Source organism: Mauremys reevesii, linkage group 12, assembly GCF_016161935.1.
Source record: "Mauremys reevesii isolate NIE-2019 linkage group 12, ASM1616193v1, whole genome shotgun sequence".
NCBI lineage: Eukaryota > Metazoa > Chordata > Testudines > Geoemydidae > Mauremys > Mauremys reevesii.
In genome coordinates, this window is record NC_052634.1 from 48,214,277 (window position 1) to 48,229,687 (window position 15,411).

The 15,411-nt window shown below is 55.8% G+C and overlaps 3 non-coding genes across 3 annotated transcripts; 2 read left to right on the top strand and 1 right to left on the bottom strand.

Annotated features, from left to right (window-relative positions):
- Positions 1-5,235: 5,235 nt before the first annotated feature.
- On the bottom strand, positions 5,236-5,308 carry TRNAA-CGC. The gene has a single exon. It is a non-coding gene; the product is annotated as a tRNA-Ala (tRNA).
- A 112-nt stretch (positions 5,309-5,420) lies between these two features.
- Positions 5,421-5,494, top strand: TRNAI-AAU. The gene has a single exon. It is a non-coding gene; the product is annotated as a tRNA-Ile (tRNA).
- Positions 5,495-10,408: 4,914 nt separating this feature from the next.
- TRNAT-UGU lies at positions 10,409-10,482 on the top strand. Its single transcript has one exon. It is a non-coding gene; the product is annotated as a tRNA-Thr (tRNA).
- The last annotated feature ends 4,929 nt before the right edge of the window (positions 10,483-15,411 follow it).

Here is a 15,411-nt window from a genome sequence, read left to right on the forward strand (position 1 = left end):
GTGCTGAGAGCCAGTGAACAAAACTGTAAACCCTGCACAGGATGGAAACCACTTCAAGCCAGGGGGTGCACAAGACTGGCCCCCACTCCCTTCCCAGAGCTAGCAGTGGGACCCGGATACCCTGGCTCCCAACCCCCACTCTAACCACTAGCCTGCACTGCCCTCCCACAGCTGGGGAGAAGAACCAGGAGTCCTGACTCCCAGCCCGGCCGTGGGTGGAGCAGGACGTACTGGCCATGGGCTCAGCTGGGCATCACTTACCATTAGGCTGGATAGTATCCCAGTGCTGACCTCCAGACCCACAGCTCTGCTGGTGCCCCTCACTCCCGACCCGCAGCCCCTTGGTTCCCCCCAGCTCTGCTGGTGCCCCTCACTCCCGACCTGCAGCGACTGGGCTTCCCGCGGAGCTCCCCAGTCACTGTGCTACCGGTGCCCCTCACTCCCGACCCGCAGCCCCTCCTATCCCAGTCCTGATCTCCACACCCACAGCTCTGCTGGTGCCCCTCACTCCCGACCCGCAGCACCTGCTTTCCCAGTGCCGACCTCCAGACTCACAGCTCTGTGGGTGCCCCTCACTCCCGACCCGCAGCCCCCTGGATTTCCCGCTGAGCTCCCCAATTACTGCACTGCCAGTGCCCCTCACTCCCGACCCGCAGCCCCTACTATCCCAGTCCTGACCTCCAGACTCACAGCTCTGCTGGTGCTCCTCACTCCCGACCCACAGCCCCCTCGATTCCTCGCTGAGCTCCCCAGTTACTGCGCTGCTGGTGCCCCTCACTCCCGACCCGCAGCCCCTTAGGCGTCAACCAGCTCTGACGGTGCCCCTCACTCCCGACCCGCAGCCCCTGCTATCCCAGTCCTGACCTCCAGACTCTCAGCTCTGCTGGTGCCCCTCACTCCCGACCCGCATGGGTCACCCCAGGAGCAGGTTAAAGCTGCAGGTTGACAGTGGGGTTGCTGCCCCTGTGAACAGCTGCTGTAGCACCGCATGGGCAGGACAGGGAGACCCAGTTATACCCCTCCCCCCACAGCCTGTATCGGGGGATGGGAGCACTCACACCCTGGGGCCCCTGAGTTGGGACGGAGGGAGGCCCCCGTGCACCAGGGATGCTGTAAGGGCGAACAGGGGCACCCACCCACCAGAGATCTTCTAGGGGGGGAGAGTGGCACCCACACACCCAGGATCTTGTAGGGGGGGACAAGGGCATCCACACTCCGGGATCCTCTGCAGAGGGACAGACACCCACACACCCAGGATTCTGTATGGGGGGCAGAGGTACCCGGACACCTGGGTGGGGGAAGTGGGCACCGAAACATCCGGGATCTTACATGGCAGGACAGCGGCGGCTGCACCCTGACATGAGACGGGGGCGGGGGAAGCAAGAGCATTTCCCAGTTCCAGTCTGTCCCCGTCTGGCCAAGGCACAGAGCTCACAAGCAGAGTTTAAAGCTCTAGCTGCCAAGCTGCAAAACAAGCCGGGCTCTGTGGCTGGTGCCTGTGATCCCAGCTCTTGGGGAGGCTGAGGCTGGCGGATCGCTTGAGCTCAGGAGTTCTGGGCTGCAGGGGGCTGTGCCGATCAGGTGTCTGTACTAAGTTCAGCATCAATATGGTGATCCCAGGGAAGCTTGGGGTCCCCAGGTTGCCTAAGGAGGGGTGAACCGGCCCAGGTCAGAAACGGAGCAGGTCAAAACTCCCCTGCTGATCAGTAGTGGGATCGCACCTGTGAATAGCCCCTGCAGCGTAGCCTGGGTGAGACACGGTCTCTTTTTATACAGACACCCCCCGCAGAGCCTGGAGGGGGGGATGGGAGCACCCACACGCTGGGGATTCTGACTTGGGGGGAGGGACGCCCCCCTGCACACGGATCTTGAAAAGGGGAACAGCGACACCCACACACCACAGAGCCTGGATGGGGGCAGGGGAACCACACATGGGAGCTAGTTCATGGGGTGGGGGACACACCCATATGCTCCATTGCACCATTCTTAATGAGAAGAACGGGGGCATCCACACAACATGGATCCTTAACGGGCGGGGGGACACCCACACACTCCATTAACCAGGAGGGACAGGGGCACCAGACACCCCCGGTAGCGTGGAGAACACCCACAGCCACCGGATCCCTCATGGGGGGTAAGACAGAGGGGATTGTAATGGGGCCCAGCACACCCACGCACCAGGGATTGTTAAGGGTTGAAGGGACAGGGACACCCACACACACTGAGATCACGTCCTTGGAGGAAAGCAAAACCTCCACAGAAGGACCTGGTCTCTTCTATGATGGCAGCCCAGCCTGGGTGAGTCAAAGTCTCTTTTTATACAGGCACGCCCCAGAGATCCTGACTAGGGGGAGAGAGACACCCACCCACCAGAGATCCTTAATGGTCTAGGGTGCACCCACACACCAGGGATTCTTATGGGTGGGACGAATGGAGACAGCCAGACACACTGAGATCACTTCCTCCCAGGAGCCTGGGCCAGACAGGGAGACACAGTCCCCCTTTACATATCTGCCATACAACCTTCCTCCCACTCCCTCCACACAATGTTCTTATCTGGAGGTGAAGCCAGGGAAACCACATGGAGGATTCTTATCTGGGGAACTGGGGGGACCCACTTACCACCAGAGATTCTTAAGGGCAGGAGGGACAGGGACTCCCACCTCTGTGGCATGGGGGTGGGTCGCCTGCTGGGATCATCTGGGCATATTTCACCTCGTCAGCTCCCTGCCATTGCCTTGGGGGCCCTTGTTCGCTGCCTCTGGCACCCAGTTTAGCCTCCTTCCTGAGGCTGAAACGCTTTGATCTATCTAAGGTCTGTGGGATCAGTGTGTGTCATGGTGTAATTCTGTGTTATTCGGGGATCAGACTAGCTGAGCTAATGGCCCCTTCTGCCCTTAAACACCATGAAAACATTTCCCTGGTTCCTCCTTGCGCCTGACAGACACCACGGTGAGGGGCCCAATAGAAGATCCTGGACACCGCGCTCTGGCTCTTACTTTACTTGGGGACGTCAGCGCTTTCCTAGCAAAGCTGCTGCTAAAGCGCTGGATTTGGGGAACGGTTCGGCTCCGATTCAGAGATCTGCCTGCGGGGTGTGAACCTGCCACGAGGAGCGGGAAACGCAACCAGCAACGGGAGGCGTTGGATGAGCTCCAGGCTGCCCCCGTGTGGCCAATGCTTAGAACTGAGCAGCGGAGTTTGAAGCTGGCGCTGGGAGGGACCTGAACACGCGGGGCACGAAGGCTCCTGCGTGTAATGCTTGTTGGGTGGGCAGCTGAGCGTAGCTGATTGCCGGAGTTCAGGGCTGCACCCCGGGGTGCTGAGCAGGTGTCTGTGCTCAGGTTGGCCTCGCTATGATGGTTTCTGGGAAGTTTGGGGCCGTCAGTCTCCCTAAAGAGAGGGGAACCAGGCCAGAAAAGGAGGCATTCAAAACTCTGGTACGAATTGCCAGTGGCACTGACCCTGTGAAGAGCCGCTGCAGCCCCGCCAGGGAGAGCCGGTCTCTCTTTGTGCAGCCCCCTCCATTCCTCAGGACAAGGGTTGTGCTCAAAGATCTGTGCCCCGTGTTTTTACCTCCGTGTGAAGCGTGCAGAGCAAATAACCCTCAGCACCTCAGCTCAGTTCCAGGCTCCACTTCCACTCACTCAGGCAAGATGGTGCAGAGCAGGGCCGGCTTTAGGCCTATTCCACCAATTCCTCCGAATCAGGCCCCGCACCTAAGAGGGCCCCACGTCCAGTGAGAATCCCTTCCCTGGCTAGAGGCGCCTTTTTAAATTTTACTCACCTGGCGGCGCTCTGGGTCTTCGGCGGCACTTCGGCGGCGAGTCCTTCAGTGCCGCCAAAGACCTGGAGTGAGCGAAGGACCTGCCGCCGAAGACTCGGAGCACCACCCGGTGAGTACAAGCCCCGCACTTCCTAAAGCCGGCCCTGGTGCAGAGGAGCCCCTGGGTGGCTGTGGGCCTGGGGAGGATGGCTTTTGATTTTTCGGCCTGACCGCTACGGGCAGCAAGGCCAAAATTCAGATGGCCGGCTCTCCTGTCCACCACGCTCATCAGGAGCCCTTAGTCGACAGGCTCGGAGAATGCGGGCGGCATCCCCCACTACCTCTCGCATGCAAAGCGAGCGCTCTGCCGCTTGAGCTAATTCCCCGCAGCTGGCCTGACTCTCAGGCACCGGGCAAAAAAAGGCAAGGGCTCTGTGGCCTTAAGCAGAACACAGCCTGAAATGGGGAGGGGGGGCGCTACCCAGAGCTGGGGAAGGGGGTCCGAGTCCCAGCCACGCTCCTCGGCACAAACACCAACGCTCCCTCCCTGGAGTGTGTCTGGGCTGAGAGTTAGCCCCTGATACAAGCACCAAACTTCAGAAGACAACGCAGGGATAGATCACTTGACGATTGCCTGCTCTGGCCATTGCCTCTGAAGCGCCTGGCATCGGTTTCTGTCAGAAGACGTGATAGTGGCCTAGATGGACCATCGCTCTCACCCAGGAGGGCCGTTCCTATCTTCACCACTTTCCTCTAACCCAAGCAAAGCCAGGAGCAGGCCCAGCTCAGCAACTCTAGCAGGCTCCCTGGCCCCTGGCCCAGCATACAGCAAAACGACCCTGCCTCCGCCAGGATAGACAGCCACCGACTCCCTCTTCCAGACCAACGCAGCCCTTCCCCGCTTTGGCTGTCTCCAAGCTGTCTGCGTGCTCTGCTCTGTTCCACGGCTGCCATGCTGCCTGAGATCAGGAGGCTGCGAGGTCTCACGGTCTCAGCTGAGCTGGTATCGCGTGCCACCCCGCCCATCTCCTCATTCCCTTCATGGACCCCTGGGATGTGAGTAATTCTGTATTTGAGTGGCTCTCCCTCCCGGCCAATGAGCTTGGCGTAGACTAGCAGGGAGGGAGGAGGAAAGGGATTGTGCTCCAGTGAGAGCTCAGAAAGAAAGGTGCAGGTCCCCCACTAGAGCCCAGCCCAGCAGAGCAAAGCAGGCTGGAGAATGTGTCTATGGGTCTGACTACTTCTCCCATGCTCTTCCATTTGAGCTAACTTCCCCCAGCTGTCTCCAGCCTCCCAGTCAGCGCAAGGGGGAGAAGGGCCGGGGAGGAAGAGCTTTGTGCTCCGCAAGGGCTGGCTTTTTGGGAGGCCAAGTGGGGAGAGGGATGGAGGCCACTGGAGGAGCTGAGCCGGCTGACTGACCATGGCTTTTAAAAGAAGGGTGAGAGAAGGTCCTGCGGCTGCCTTGCCGCTGGAGAATGCGGGCATTGATCCCGCTGCCTCTCGCATGCGAAGCGAGCGCTCTACCACTTGAGCTAATTCCCCTACCTTGGCCAATGGCGTCTTGATCCATCCATTCGATAACGGAGGCCACATCGTTCCCCGCGCCAGCCGGTGACTCCTTCGAAAAGGATCAGGCAAGGGAGGGCTTCCCGTAGGCCGGCTAGCTCAGCTAGTTAGAGCATGGTGCTAATAACACCAAGGTCATGGGTTCAAGCCCCATGCTGGCCACTGCGGGAGGGAGAGGGTGGCTTCTGCTCTTTTGGCTGACTGCTAGGGGTGGCAGAGGCCAAAACCAGGTGGGCCGGGAGCGGGCAAGAGCCCTGCTGGGCACCGGGCAGGACGAGGCTCCGGACACCTCCTTGGTCTCCCCTCCCTGGGCTCCTCGCTCCACCTGCTGCCTGAAAGGAACTTGGGCCCGGGGAGGAGACGGGTGAGCCCGGCCAGCTGCCTTCCAGGCTCATAGGAGGCCAGGCTTGAGCTGCCCGCCCAGCGAAGCCAAAATCACAGGCCTGCCGGCTCGCCCCCATTGTCCACAGAGGGTTGACCTGATGGCCCGAATTCTTGCCGGCCGCCAGCTCCACCCAAATGGACCCGACGCCGGATCACGCTCCCCAGCCCAAGCCACAGAGGAAGGCTTAACACTCGGCACCCCAACCTAGGCGAGAGGCTTCACACTCCGCCGGCGCAGGGTGACCTTTGGGACTTCCCTGGACACCATCCTCCCACCGCCCACAGCCAGACCCCCCAAGCCCACACTCGAGCCCACCCCTCTGACAGGAAGGAGCAGGAGGACCACTCCGCCCAGGGGCACCACCACTCGAAGTCAGCTTCACTTGCTTTCTCTTCTACCCCTTTCCTCCCAAGTTATGCGCGCCTCACGGGAGCCGGCCCTGGGAAGACGCAGGCACGGCACTCTGAGTGGCGGAAGCCAAACGCCCACACCGAGAGTTTAGCACGGGCTCTTGAGGCACTGGAGGAACCCCATGCAGACGCACTGACGGAGCTAAGCTTTACGGCCAAGGGCCCTACCTGTGCTGAAAGCCAACTTGCTTGTGAAAAAGACTCCTCTTTCGGCTCCCCTTCCAAACTTCCAAATGCCTCCAAATGGGAAAACACACACACTGAAACACCCAAACAGTCCTAACGCTGGGGCCAGGCGAAAAAGAAAAGCCAGGAAAAGATTTCTAAATGGCCACCATGCCAGAGTCGTACAGCTCCGCAAGTGAAACCCGTGGGAGGGACATTACACAGAAAAGGGGAATGGAAAGCTGCCCAAATTGAGATGCTGTGGAAAGCTACAGCCCCATCGCTACTCCTACTCTGCACACTTCTTGCAACAGCTGATTAACGGCCAGGTGCTTTTCGCATCCAAGCCCACACCAGGGGAAGACCTTGAGAAGCTTCCCGTGGCTTGCCTGGTTCAGCTGGTCAGAGTGCAGCACTCGTGGAGGCCATGGGCACCAACTTATATGGGCTCCTGGGGCTAAAGCCCCAGGAATATGCACAGTCAGGGGTTCTGCTCCACCAATATTTGGAGCTAGGTTTCTCCCCTGCTTGGAGCGCCCCCCCCCGCCTCTCATTTCCCCCCCCCCGCCGCCGCCGCCGCCAGGGCTGGAGCTTCCCCCCACTCCCCGCCCTGGAGCTTCCCTGCCTGAACGTGAAGAGTGCGCAGCGCGCGTCTCTCTCCCTTGCTGCTGCTGCTGCTGCCACCGCCTAAGGGCTACAACATAATAGCAGTGCAAGCTGCTGTAGTACCTCAGGAGGGGGAGGGGAGTGGAGGGGTCCGTGCCGTGCTTGGCAGCCCTCCTCCCCTGCCCCTACCTGGAGGAGACGCGAAGGACTTCCGGCCAGGAGACAGACATCACTCACCTTAGCAGCTGCTGGGGCTTCCGTGAGTGTTTGACCCTATGATTCCCCCCCTGCCCCCACCCCAGCCCCAGCCCCCCCTCCTGCCCAACACTGGGGAAGGGGGGGCAGCCCCATCCCCTCCCACCGTCCCCCAGTGAGGCTGTGGTGAGGGGCAGCAGGCTGCAGCAGGGGTCAGGGAGGCAGGAAGCCACATGTGAAGGCAGTGCCCCTCCCACCACAGGGAGATGGGGAGGGGTTCATAGACCTCCCGGAGCAGCTGGGGCTGGGGTGTATTTTGTGCCAACGTGCCCGCCCTGTCCCCCCCCCAGCCACCACCCTGCAGCCCCTTCACTCCTGCCCCACGCTGGGGACGGGGAACCCCCATCCCCTACCCCAGTGAGGCGCTGCAGGCTGCACAGGGAGGCAGGAAGCCACATGGGAAGGCAATGCCCTCCCCAGCACTCCACCAACCCACCCGCCACAGGGGATGGGAGAGGAGGCTTCTAGATCTAAGCAGCTGGGGCTTGGGTGAATTTTATGACACCCTGCCAAAGCCCTGCACCTGGCTCCAGAGAATTAAGTCTCACATCTCACTGGGAACTCGACTTCTTGTGCCCAGAGAGTCTCGGCCCCCCTCAGTAGCTGACCTGAGAAACACAGTGTCTGCAAAAGCAGCAAAGAGTCGTGTGGCACCTTATAGACTAACAGACGTATTGGAGCATGAGCTTTCGTGGGTGAACTCCCACTTCGTTGGATGCGTCAGTGTCTGCCTTTTCCAAAGAAGTGCCTGGAGGGCCTTTTTCTGTGTGACCATGTCGCCTAATGGATAAGGCGTCTGACTTCGGATCAGGCGATTGAGGGTTTGAGTCCCTTCGTGGTTGTGCTTGTGCAGTTTTACCTTTGTGCTGAAAGTCCTGCTCCCTTCAGGGCTGGAACCTCTTCTTGGCCGCTCAGGCCAATGCTCTGGCTTCAGCTAGAGCCCCAGGAAGGAGTTGGGGGTTGGGTATCACAAAGGCTGGGGCATGAGCCCCAGGTGCTTCCAGTCTCGCCTTTGCCCTTCCTGACTTGCCAGAGAAAATGGGCGGCTGCCCGGGCTAGCGTGTGGAGCAGTTTCCCTCTTCCAAGTGTGCGCCTGTCCCTGTGCTGGAGGGTACTTGCTACATAGCGTCTTCGGAGCCTGGGTGTTTCTCTGCTTCTCGCCAGCTGGGGAAAAATCTCCTGCCCCACTGCCAAAGTGAGCATGGAGAGTGGGAACGGTAAGAGGCGCCACCAGGGGGGCTGGCCCTGCTTTCCTACCATCTTCTGATGTTGGCCACAGAGCATCAGCTGCCTCCCCACATGCTGGTCTGCGGGTGGCCTTCAGTGGGGTTTGGCATAGCAGGAAGCAGCCTGGCTGGGTGTTTTTGTGCCTGTCTGAAGGCCACACCTAGGCATGGTCCTGCCCTCCTCTGGCCCTGCCCTCGGCTGCTCTGTGGCTTTTAAGCCTTCCCTTGGAGCCGTCAGCACCAGCCGCCTCTGCTCTAGGTGCCCAGAGGAGGAGAGGTGCTGGGCTCTGTGACGAAGTGGGGGATTTTCTTAGGGTTTTCTGTGTTTTCCAGTGGTTTGCATGCACAGGGAGCGGGACTCAGTGTCCCCAGGTGTTACTGGTTTAACGAGGTGAGGGGAGAGGGAGTTTGTTGCTACAGAGGACCGGAGAGGGACTTGGGACCCTGGCTGATGGCCTGGAGGATGGAGACCCCAGTGACTGGTGACCTGGTGACCCGGAGACCCAGCTCAGGAGTCACAGCCAGTTCTGGCCAGTGAGAGGACAATGGGCTGCGGGGAGAGGACCCCGTGACCAACCTGTTCCAGCCAGAGGGGGGCGGAGAGGGGAGGAGGCCCAGGCAACCCTGTTTACCTGGAGAAAAGACAATGGACAGAGGCGGGGCCTGGGGCCGGGGATATCGGAGGCCCAGCTGGGGCAGGGGGCCTGGGGCTGGCGAGGGGAAGCAGGCAGAGCCCACCTGGCTGCAGGGGGACTGGGATGTGCTGGGCTGAGGGAGGCCAGGCCTGAGGCCCTGAGAGTTTCCTGTGCTGTGTTCAACTCTCAATAAACCCTCCTGTTTTATGCTGGCTGAGAGTCACTCCGGTCTAGAGAACAGGGTTGCATCAACCCCTTCGGGGGTGAGGAGGCCCAGGGGGTCCAGAGCGCGTGGACTCCCTGAGGGGGCCCACGGCGAGAGGCAGACGTGCTAAGGCTCAGAGAGGTGCGGCTCCAGGAGGTGGAGGGGCCTGACCCTGAGAGAGAGTGGACCCCCGAGAAGGGCTGTCGCACTGAAAGGGGCACCCCCCATGGACCGCACAGGGCCAAGAGTGGGCACGATCTGTGAGTCCGTGACAGGCAGTGACATCACAAAGGCCTTTTGCAGGACCTCAGCCTATTGGTCCAAGGCGGTGGGGAGGTGGTGACCTCACAGAGAGATGCTGACATCAGCCAGGCAGGACAGGGGTGAGAGGCCAGGGAAACCTCAGAGACCCCTGTGGCTTTGCTTCAGCAACTCTCCTTCTCCAGGTCTCTCTTTGAGGACAGAGAGTATTCGGGTTCACGGACGTGAGCGCCAGGAGGAACCTCTTCCGAGTTTTCTCCTTCCCTTTTAGTGATTTTACTAGAAAACAGCCGTCCCTGTTTAGAAGGTAAGAGCCTCCTCTAGGGAAGGGGTGTCCTGGGGGTGTCACAGTTCGGATGCCAGTGCCCCCCCCCCAATGTAAGGAAGTTCCCGCCACCCTGCTCTGTGTTCGCAGTGCGGGAGAGAGCAGCATCCATGGCAGTGATTTGCTCCTGGCTGCCGGAGCAGAGCAGCAGGCTCAGCTGTCAGAACTTCCCAGAGCGATGAAAGGGGAGGGGCCCATGGCTCTGTAGCAGGAATGCAGGGCAGGCGAGTTCACGGCGGGCATTGTGGGATACTGGCAGAGGCCAGTTATGGTGATATAATGAACAGCAGCGTCTACACTGACACTCTGCCACTTTAAGTTTGCTGCAAAAAGGTCATCGAAGTGGTTTTATTTGGTCACCAAAACAGGGCAGTTTTGTCACCAGATGTGGCATTGCAGTGCCAACCGAGGGAGTATAGTGTGTTTTTCACACACCTGAGCAATATAATTCTGCTGAAATAACTTTGTAGTGCAGACCTGGCCAAAGATTCACACACACACACAGCTTGCAAGAAAAACCTCACCTGCTGCTCTGCTTTGTGGGGCCCAGGTGGGGATGCAGGGAGTCAGGTGTGAGCAGACACTTTACTTTAGCCACAGGCAGGCACCATGGTTTAGCTGGTTAAAGTACCTGTTTTGTAAACAGGAGATGCTGGGTTCAACTCCCAGTGGTGCCTTGTTGAGATGCTTTTAGAGCACCTGGTATTAGCTACTGTCAGAAGATAAAATACAGAGCTAGATGGACCTTTGGTCTAGTCCAGTGTGGTTTTTCTTATGGTTTAAATTACACTCACTGGCACTGATGATAGAGTTCCTGAAAGTTTGGGAGTTAAGAGCTGATAGGTCAGTGGTCCAAGCCCCACACGGATGGCCCCCTCCTTCTGGGACAGGGATGGGTCTGAGCTCTTGCACCAAATGCTCATTGTGGCTGCCAGAATCTGTGGGCAGCTCATTTAGTTTGCACCTAGGGTTGAGTCCTTGATTCACATATCAAGGATAACAACCCTTTGTTTCTCCTGCCCCAATAACAAGGAGACTGGGAATCCAACACCAGCCACAAGTGATCATTTCGGCAAGCAACCCAAGCTATTTCCAACATACTGTGAAATCCACATGCAGACTCATACACGAAACCTTGCAAGAAAATCTTCCTGAGGGGGTCTGAAGCACCTGCTGCTGGAGGGAAGGAGGGAGCCATGGGTTGGGATTGAGGAGCAGCTTGAGGAGGAGGGGCCTGTGGGTTGGTTCTGAGGGGCACTGGGAATAGGAGGGGGCTGTGGGTTGGGACAGAGGAGAAGGGTGAAGAGGAGCAGGCTCCGGTTGGGAGTGAGGAGCAGTGAGCATAGGAGGGACTGAGGGTTGGGACTGAGGGGCACTGGGAAAAGAGGGGACATGGGTTTGGGCTGAAGAGCATCTTCATTTGGGGATCCAGCAGGACAGGGGAAGGCAGCGGGTGATTCTAATTCCTTAGGGATATTCTGTGTGTTTGTCTGTAGGGAAGGAACATGCTCTATGCCCAGAGGCCTTTATTCCTCCAGGCTGCAAGGACAGAGGGGATGTCAAGGAGTTGTTCCTTCAATCCCCCCCACACAAAGGCCCTTCTTAGGAAAGGAAAATCCTGAAGAGAAAGAGTAACACCAAAGAAGACTCCAGAAAGTCAGATTTTTACAATCATAGTGAGAAATTTATCACCTGACCAGGGACTTGAACCCTGGACCCTCAGATTAAAAGTCTGATGCTCTGCCAAATGAGCTAGCCAGGCTCACACAGGAAAAGTGCAAGTTGGTGCAGAGGTGAAGCTAGTCAAGAAAAAGCAAGCAGGAAACAATTGGGAAACCTGCTGCTCTCTCTCTTCCCAGCCCTGGCCTGGCTGGGTATTAGTGCTGGTTAAAAAGACGGGAAAATATCGGCATCTATCAGCCTTTCATAGCTGTACAAGACTCAGGCACAATACAGAGGTGCCCATCTGCAAGTGCCGAATGGTTGGATTGGCTAATGCAACCTGTAGACGTCCAGGGCACACTGGGATATCGAGCCAAGTGTCCATCACCATCATCATTTCGAAGGGATAATGATAATGATGGGAAGGTTCACAACTGACTCAGCAGTTACATACAAAGGTGCAAGTTTGGCAGTTACATTGGGAAATTCTGGCTCCTTCTCAGGCTCAGGTTGGCCACCCCGGTCTAGATGTAGAAGTTACAACATTTAAACTTGAAAGAGGGGCCAATTTCCCCATCATTTCACACCTTTACATCCAAACACAATGACTTTCTGAATGAACCCTCCTCGTTCAGCCAGAAGATCTTGGGGTGGTTGTAGGAGTCACTGGATAAATTTCTCTGGACTCTGTTCTGAATCAGGTCAGAGCAGAGGTACCTAACGATCTAGTCTGGCTGTAAAATCTATATATCAACACCAAATATGGTGTGAAATTAATCCTCAGAAACGGCTGTTCCCCACCCAGACCCCAGCAAAGGGCTCTCCAAGGAAGGGGGCTGTTGAGGAAGGAAAGAAGAAAGACGTCCTTCTCTCCCTGGAGGGACTGGGCTCTGCGCTTTGGACAGAAAGGAGGGGAAGCAAATGGTCACATGATGGCAGCAGAACCTAAGAAATGAAACACAACAGGCTTCTGAGCACGTTGCTTCTGAACAGTGAATGAACCTGACTCCCGTACCATGAAAAGCCAAAAAGCCATTTCTTTCTATGCCCGGGAGAAAAGAGTTCCAATCATTCCTGCCCGTTTACTTTTGAATTATTTTACATTATAAAGAAAATTGTAACAAAATTAGTCTGAACTTGAGCTGCCTGTTATTAAAAGCTGGTTCCCAATTCAGTTCCAACTGCCCTGCTAGAAACACCCCCAGGAAGAGGAAAAAGAGAAACCCCCACTGGGCACTGCCCTTGGCGCCAGGCTGCTGTCCTGGGGTGCGGGTGGGGACTGATTGTTTGCTGGTGAGGATGGAGCCAGTAGAGGCCTCTGGTGCTCTGCTCCTAGCATCTGCCCGGCCCAGGCTGTCCTCTGCCTCAGCTGCTGCTCCCGGCCTGCTCTAGAGTCAAACATGCAGGGCCCCCAGGGGAACAGAGGCCGGGACAGGGCAGCAGCCTGGGTTGGGCTGGGAAGATGCTGGGAGTTCTCGTTCCCTGAGAACTGGCCTGGCTCCCTTCTCAACAGCAAACAAATCAATTCCACGTCCCCTCCCCAGAAAAACCAGCCTGGAGCCAAGGGCAGCAGGGGACGATTCCCTCTAGTTCCCACCAAGGCAGGAGAGAATCCAGGGCCTTTATATCAGAGCTTATGGAACTGACGTGGGGAAACCAGCCTTTAATAACAGGCAGTTCCAGTTTAAGCTCAGTGTTTTTAACAATTTCTACAACATTAAATAACCCTTCAGTCCTAGTGTCACCATCCATAAAATTGCTTCAGCCTTACAGGTTCCCAAGTGCAAAACTAAACATCTCTTCAAATCCAAGGGAGTGGAGATCAGTCAGTGTTGAGAGTCATCCCACATAAAAGAACCATGTTGTGGTACATACTGGCCCCATCATGTGGCCATCGCCTTTCCCTCCTCTCTGTTAAAACTTTTAGTATTTTGCACAGAAACCTTCTTCCCTCAGGAGAGACTTGGGAACCAGGACTGCCAGCCAGACAAAAACTTTTAAGAGGAGGCGTAACCTGTCAAAAAATGATCTCCCCTCTTCAGTTCAGTGACAGCCTGAAATGTTACTTGTCCCGGCAGAGCTGGAGGATTGAAAGCAGCTACATCAAACCCCTGTGTAGCTAGCAGGAATGAACATAAACACTCCCTGGTATCTGAAGAGATATTTAGTTTTACCCTTGGTAAACTACAAGACTAAAGGGAAAGGCAGTGGTGCCAAATATATAGAGTGAAACACAGAACAATCGTCATGGTTATGCCCATAGTGACTGCAAAATCTTTCTATATACTTATTATTATTTTCTCTGGTGTCTAGAGATTGACCAAGAAATTTGGCTCTTGATAAAATAATCAACTACCCTCGGTTAATGCAATGGACTAGAAATTGACTGGGGTCTCTCCACACAGATTCAAATCCTGCCAGCTACAGATCCATTAGTATATTGTAATTACTGTTGTCTTAGTGCCTGAGCATCCACAGAGCCAAATCTGGTCTTGCTCTGAGGCTGTCTACACTTAAAATGCTGCTCTAGCACTGTGGAGAAGACAGTTACTACAGTGAGGGGAGGGGTTTTCCATTCCTGTAATAGCTACATTCACAGAACAATCTTTCCTTTCATTTAGCACTATCTAACCATGGCTTAGGTCAGCTTAATTATACTGGTTCTGGGGTTTTTCACACCCTGAAAGACGTACTTGTTAGAGGGTTTATCCCATCACCCTCCCATTTCCTGGTCCTTCTCGCGTGACCAGAGAGCAGCAATGCACGAAGCTCAAAGGTGCAAACAATTCAGTGTTTATTGGGATAAACTTCCAGCAAGCAATGATTCCAATTTCCTTCCTCAGTATCCCCCTTCCCAGCTCTGACACCACAGAGCCTTGCCTGTGTCCCTGTTCCCCTTCGCTGTTCCTATTCCCCTTAGCAAAACATAATTCTAATTCCTCTAATCCCATTCCCCCCCCCTTACTTCCTGATTGACTGCAGACTATATAGTAAAACTGGAGTTCTGCTTAGCTATGCCTTAACCAATCATTTTACTGAAATGTAACTAACCAATCCTAACAGTGTAACATGATTATCTAACCAATTATAGCCCAGCACCTTAATTGGTTTACACCCAACAATTTAATTATACAGCAGACAGAAAGAATCACAGCACCAGACAGAGATTATACAGACAAGCAATAGGAAAGTGGGGACTACAGTGATAGAACAACACAGAAATGAGGATTTCACACCCCAGCTATTGATCAGTGAGTTGTTCCTAGACAGGATGCTATCATGGTAGAGGTTGTGGGTGCTGGTTGCTTAACTGTCTGGCCCACAGGGCAGGATTTTGAGGTTCACCATTACTGTCTCAGAATGCCAGCACCCATCTTTTGTTCACTTAAAATGCGAGCAGGGAGATTCCAACACCACAGAACTCATGGAGCTCCAGGAAACGTGTAACTTTAGGTCCGGGTGAGTGTGTCTAAAAATCAGCTGTGCTGGAGAAGGTCTCTAGGAGTTGAAAGAGATGTGCCGTCTCGACCGCCCTAAAGAGTTCATCAACTATTAATGAAAACTAGGGTTGATAAGTCATGTTTTTTGTAGCAGCAGGATGGTGGACTGGTCTAAAGTGCCAGTTTTAAGACTCTTTTTTCCCTATCTCTTGGGTGTTCTGGTCTCTGCATAGAGACGTAGTTTCAAATCCCACTCCTGACATGACCATCTGGAAAAAATAACCTCACTTCAATCTCCTGTGCAACAATAGAACCCCATTTGCTTAGCTTTTCTATTCCAGTAGTTGTGAGAGAAGCTCCAAACCAGGGGGAAACAGGGCCTGTTCTCTCGACCGATCAAGTTTTGTCTTCCTTCATTCCAAGCCCTTTCCTCAGATACATCCGTATTTCCCACACTATTTTGTTTAATGTTCTTTGCTTTTATGAAACTTTAGGCTCATCATT